At 49.5% G+C, this 6294-nt stretch overlaps 1 pseudogene; it reads left to right on the top strand.

The window, feature by feature from the left end:
- Positions 1-109: 109 nt before the first annotated feature.
- Positions 110-2102, top strand: LOC105536305 (annotated as a pseudogene).
- The last annotated feature ends 4192 nt before the right edge of the window (positions 2103-6294 follow it).

Raw genomic sequence — 6294 nt, 5'->3', positions numbered from 1 at the left:
GGTTCACTGCAGCCTCAGCTCGCAGACTCAGCCGGTCCTCCCACCTCAGCCTCCCCAGAAGCTGGGACTAGGGGCACCTGCCACTATCAACGCTCGCTTTTTTTTTTGTAGAGATGAGATCTCACCATGTTGCCCAGGCTGGTCTTGAACTCCTGCGCTCCAGCGATCCACCTGACTCAGCCTCCCAAAGAGCTGGGATTACAGGCATGAGCCACCGTGCAAGCCTTACAATGTTAAATACTTAAAGGTAGTAAGTTTTCTGTTTCCTGACCGTCCTCTGATAGATGCAGTACTTGGCACCAGAACGTGCCAGGAGACAGACCCTAAAAGACACAGCTGTGCAGCTGATCTGGTTTTTCCTGTCCTTGTCCTCACCTGTGGTTGACAAGGAAGCCAGGCTCCCTGGGCTCTCAGGTGCTCAGGACTTGCCCTCCCAGCCCTCCCCACGGGAGCCACTGCCCCTTCAGTGGGGTGCTCCAGACAAGGGCGACATCCTGCGCTTTCAGGGCCCACAGAACACTGATTTTGGTGAGTGCCAAATTCTGGGGCCCCAAAACACCATGGTGGTCCACCAGTTAAAGTGGCGGCTGACGGTCAGGGATCATGCATTTGTGGTCCAAGTTCATCTCAAGCTGGGCCTGGGAGTTCTGCAGAGCCTGCCTGTGGTCACTTTGTAAAAGTTCCTGAGTGTGTAGCTAAAAAGACATCCGAGAAACTGGCGGCATCCTCGCATCAGCTCTGCGACCCACAGGGTTATTGCTGTCATGCTATAAGAAGTTAAATGGAAGTCCTGCAATTTGTCTTTCCTACCAGGCTAATGAACTCAAATCTGCACGTCTGGTGAAACTGCCAAGGTTAGTGCTACCCCCAAAAGATGTGAAAGATGCAGGGCTGGTGATTTCCAGCACAGCCCCACTTGACTCCCTAGCTGGGCGAGGCGGAAGGCGGGCATCCCTGGAGAACGTCTGTGGATTTTCACAAAGCTCAGCAGGTGGCTATTCCAACTGCACCTGCTGCTACAGATGTGATATATTTTCCGGAGCAAATCAACATGACCCCTGGCACCTGGAGTGGGCCACTGGCTGGAAAATGCTTTTCTTCCTGTAATAATTCACAAGGATGGGGCTGCTGGGCATGTGGGGCCCTTGCCCAGGCTATCCTCGTCCATGTCCTCAGCAGCACCTTCAGGCGGGAAGAGAGGGAGTGAGACATAGGACTCTCCTCCAGGCTCAAGACCACGACCAGCCCAGCCCATGGAAAGTGCAGGTTAACCTGGGCAGTAGCAGTCGCCTGAGCAATCAGGGCTGGAACTCTGTTCAAGGGAAACGCCTCATCATGGATGAACCAGGCTATGTTTGCGAGAGGAGGGATTTGCTGGTGAAGGACTGTAACGTCCACATCCCTAGTGTGAAGCGGTACTGCTGTGATGGCTGCTGGCCGTGTCTCTTGCAGCCTGCAGCCCAGCCAGCAGCTTCTCCTGGAGCATCGTGGTGTTCCAGAACCTCTTCATGGCAGTCGAAGATAAGTAATGAGTCATATCCGGCCAAATGCAGGACCTCATCCCAGAGCCTCATCCCACCAACTGGGACGCCATCGCAAAGAAATGCTATGGAGAAAGCCCACCGGAGCTCTTCTTGGCATGGCGGGCACAGCAGATGCTCTCCAGCTTGGGTGAGGAGCTCGTCTCCTGGGGCCCAGCTGCAGCACTCAGGCCAGGCCATGGAAGAAGACAAAGGAAGCGCAAGGAAACCTTGGTTTTGACCACCTCTCGTGTTGTCATCTTTGGCCGCTGTGAACCTCCAGCTGGTCCCATCGGGGAAGGAAGAAACCACAGCCAGGCTCCAGCAGTGCTGGTTCTTGGAGGACTGGACGCTGGGGCCTGCACAGGGACCTGTGATTCATGTTTCTCGGGGGCCAGGTGTCACTTTCAGTTTTGGTCCAGGCCCCTTCACTGTAAAATTATTTATTGGATTCCTTTGGAGTAGTGGGAAAATAATAATGTTTTATGTAGGAGAATGCCTACATGATGGCTACATAATGGTCATTCTAGCTAAAAATGTTCAACGAAAGTATTTTTGTTGTTCTGTGTTCTCGAGTTTCATGAGTTAAATCATCCCTTCACCCAGATAAAATGTTTCATCTTTTTTTTTTTTTTTTTTTGAGACGGAGTCTCGCCCTGTCGCCCAGGCTGGAGTGCAGTGGCGCGATCTCAGCTCACTGCAAGCTCCGCCTCCCGGGTTCAAGCCATTCTCCTGCCTCAGCCTCCAGTATAGCTGGGACTACAGGCGCCCGCCACCTCGCCCGGCTAATTTTTATATTTTTTTAGTAGACACAGGGTTTCACCGTGTTAGCCAGGATGGTCTCGATCTCCTGACCTCGTGATCCGCCCGTCTCGGCCTCCCAAAGTGCTGGGATTACAGGCGTGAGCCACCGCGCCCGGCCTTTTTTTTTTTTTTTTTAATATGGAGTCTCGCTCTGTTGTCAGGCTGGAGTGCAGTAGCGCAATCTTGGCTTACCATAACCTCCGCCTCCCAGGTTCAAGCAATTCTCCTGCCTCAGCCTCCCGAGTAGCTAGCACTACAGGCATGTGCCACCATGCCCAGCTAATTTTGTATTTTTAGTAGAGATGGAGTTTCTCCATGTTGGTCAGGCTGGCCTCAAACTCCTAACCTCAGGTGATCCACCCGCCTTGGCGTCCCAAAGTGTTGGGATTACAGGCGTGAGCCACTGCGCCCAGCCTGTTTTGCCTTTTAGAATGTGAAAAAATAATAATTTGCAAGAACAACCAGAAATAGTTTGCTTTTACTTAATAGGGCTGACGAAATACCCTCACATTCTTGTCTCACTGCTGGGTCAGTGCCCACTCTCTGAGGTAATCTAATCCAGAGATCTTTATTGGCTTGACCCCCACAAGCATGAACTGATCACTATATTGGTGAACTTATCCTGATTGGACTAAATGAACACAGAGTAGCAAACACCTTGGATGCCTGAGTAAGAAATGACATTTTCATGCAAACCATGAAAATTCAGAGTCCTACAATGTCAGTGAAGTTTCTAGGAATCCAATAGCCTGGGGCATGTTAGAATATCACCTAGAAGATGAAATACACCAGGCACAGTGGCCTGTAAAATCCCAGCTACTCAAAAGGCTGAGGTGGGAGAATTGCTTGAGCCCAGGACTTCTAGGCTGCCATGAGCTATGATCATGCCACTCCAGAGTGGGTGACACAGTGAGATGCCATTCTAAAAAAAAAAAAAAAAAAATTTAAGATGAAAGACACATTGTGTACCTTACACTACCTGCCACTATAAACCGGGCATATCTGCAGGCCTACGTGCTTTTTCAAAGGCAACACTGGAGCCCTGCAACCCATTTCACTAAGTAGTTCATGGTCTGCTGGCTTTGAGTCGGCCCCTGAGCAAGAAAAGGCTGTGCAGTAAGACCAGCATTCAATGCCACCTGCTTTACCACTTGAGCCTTATGACCCAATAGATCAGTGACACTCAGACTGCCAGTTGCACAAATGAATACTGTTTGAAGCTGCTGGAGAAACCCAGTAAGAAAATCACAGCACAGAACCCTAGAGTTTTAGAGCAGTCATGCCCTCTTGTGCATAAAACTTTTTTTTTTTTTTTTTTTTTTTTAAAGACAGGGTGCTATTCTGTCACCCACGCTGGAGAGCAGTGGTGCAATCACAGCTCACTGCAGCCTTGACCTCCCAATGCTCAAGCAGTCCTCTTGTCTCAGCCTCCCAAGTGGCTAGGACTAAAAGTGTGTACCACCACACCCAGCTATTTTTTTTTTAACTTTTTTAGTAGAGACAGTGTCTCACTGCATTGCCCAGGCTGGTCTGAAACTCCTGGGCTCAAGCAATCCTCCTGCCTCAGCTTCCCAAAGTGCTGGGATTACAGGCGTGAGCCTAAGCTATTCTTTTGAGAAACAAACTCTGGTTTGCTATGGGGCCCTGGCAAGCACTGATGCCTAATCACAAGACATCCAATAACTACACAATTTGGGATAGTCATCATGAACTGATGGTACCAGACCCACCAAGCCATGAGGTTGGGCGTGTGTACCAGCAATTCATCATCAAATGAAGATGAAACATAAGAAACTGGGTTTGCAAAGGTCCTGGCAGCTCAGCTGCCTGTGACACGGAGTGCTCCTCCATCACCTCCTCCCTCTTGATCCACACCAATGGCATCACGGGAAGCTCCTCATAGTCACCTGACTGACAAGGAAGGAAAAGCAGCCCTGGTTCTCAGACAGTCCCTCGGGGTGTACTGAGCTCCAGCCTTGTCAGGAGTGTGCCTGGCAATGAGAAGCACTTTGAGCGGTGAATTTTGTTGTCCATTTTGTCGGGACTAAGAGATCCATGGAAGAACATATTGACTTTGTTCCTGGTGATAGTTAACGGTTTGGCTAGATACCAAAAAGAGCAGGCTTGGAAGATTGGTAAGAAGGACATCTGGGAAAGAGGATGTAGGTGAACAGCACAGAATGTGAAGATGTTGTGCACCTTTGCAAATGTCCACCAGAGTCATGCATTTTGGGGAGACGTACCAAGAGGGATCATCAGGAGGATGACGCTGTGCACTGTGGATGGCAGTCACACTTTCCAGCCACCTTCATGCTTTATCAATGAGCAGCAGCAGAGATGGGGGCTTTGCATGGGCTCTGCAATATAGATCTTCCTCCCCTCAAGGCTGCCACCACTGAATGCTGAACCTTCCAGCAGCAGAGATGGACACCGAGCCCCCAGCATAGCTCCACTTCTGGGGGCTCAGCCACCTGCCAGCAGGCTGACCACACTGAACCCTTTCCATCACGAAGGGGCACTGTGTGTCCTCACTGGAGGAATGGATTCTAGATATGAATTTGTTCTTGACTGCAATGATTTTGCCCATGCCACCATGAATTTATAAAATATCTATTCCAGCCAGGCACGGTGACTCACACCTGTAATCCCAGCACTTTGGGAGGCCAAGGCAGGCGGATCACTTGAGGTAAAGAGTGCCATCCACAGACCAGTCTGGCCAACATGATGAAACCCCATCTCTACTAAAAATACAAAAATTAGCCTGGCGTGGTAGTGGGCACCTGTAATCCCAGCTACTTGGGAGGCCGAGGCACAAGAATTGCTTGAACCTGGGAGGCAGATGTTGCAGTGAGCCAAGATCACGCCATTGTACTCCAGCCTGGGGACAGAGCAAGACTCCATCTCAATAAATAAATAAATAAAATAAAATATTTATTCCACATCATAGTAACATACACAACATTGATGCTGACTAAGGAACTTATTTTCCAGCTAACTTCTTGCCCATGGAATGCACTGGTGTTACTAGGTGTCCTGGCTCTAGAGGCAGCTGGCGTGATAGAATGGTTTAGTGGCCTTAAGACCTGGTTGCAGTGCCAGTTGGGAGATTGTATCCTGAGAATATATCATTGTATCTTATGGGACGTAGTATATGCTTTGAATCAGTGACTGATTTATGGTGCTGTGGGAGAAAGCTCTATAATGGCCCCGGTTATTCTTGCTCCTGGTACTCATGCCTTGTGTAATTCTTTCCCCTTGAGTGTGGGTGGGTCCTGTGACTTGCTTCTCACCAAGAGAACACAGCGAACATAATGGGATGTCCATCATTCCCATAATTATGTTACATAAGATCGCTACCTTTGTCTTGATGGCAGACTCCCCTGCAGGCTTTGATGAATTAGGCTGCCATGTTGCAAGATGTCCTAGGCAGAGGCTCATGTAGCAAGATTGACAGCTAGCAAGACATGAGGACCCTCAGCCCAACTGCCCACAAGGAACTGAATTTCATCAACAAGTATGGGAGCTTGCAGGTGCATCCTTCCCCAGTCAATCCTGGAGATGAGAATGCAGCCCTGGCTGAAACACCTTGGCATTAGCCTTGTAAGAGGTGCTGAGCCAGAGGATCCATTTAGACTGTGCCAGGACTCCTGACCCACAAAAACGGCCAGATGATAAGAGAGTCATGAAGTTTGTGTCACTTGTTAAGCAGCAATGGATCCTGAGGGGCAGACAAAGCAGCAGCAGCTGTTGTCATGGCCCCTCCCCACATTGTTGCAAGCCCCTCCCCTTCTGACTGAAGTGACTTCCAGGGATTTAAAGAGCTGGTGCCTTTTTTCCCTCTGAGTTTCTTTCTTTTTCTCTTCTTAGGAGCCAAACATGAAACACTAGGACATTCAAAACAACTGTATATACTGGGGAAATTAGAAAGTGACCATAAATGCCAAAGAAAGGCTCAGAAGGGTCCCAAGAA

This window comes from Mandrillus leucophaeus, unplaced genomic scaffold (genome assembly GCF_000951045.1).
Source record: "Mandrillus leucophaeus isolate KB7577 unplaced genomic scaffold, Mleu.le_1.0 Scaffold158, whole genome shotgun sequence".
NCBI lineage: Eukaryota > Metazoa > Chordata > Mammalia > Primates > Cercopithecidae > Mandrillus > Mandrillus leucophaeus.
The sequence above is the reverse complement of the archived record's forward strand: the minus strand, read 5'-3'. Positions and strand labels throughout refer to the sequence as shown.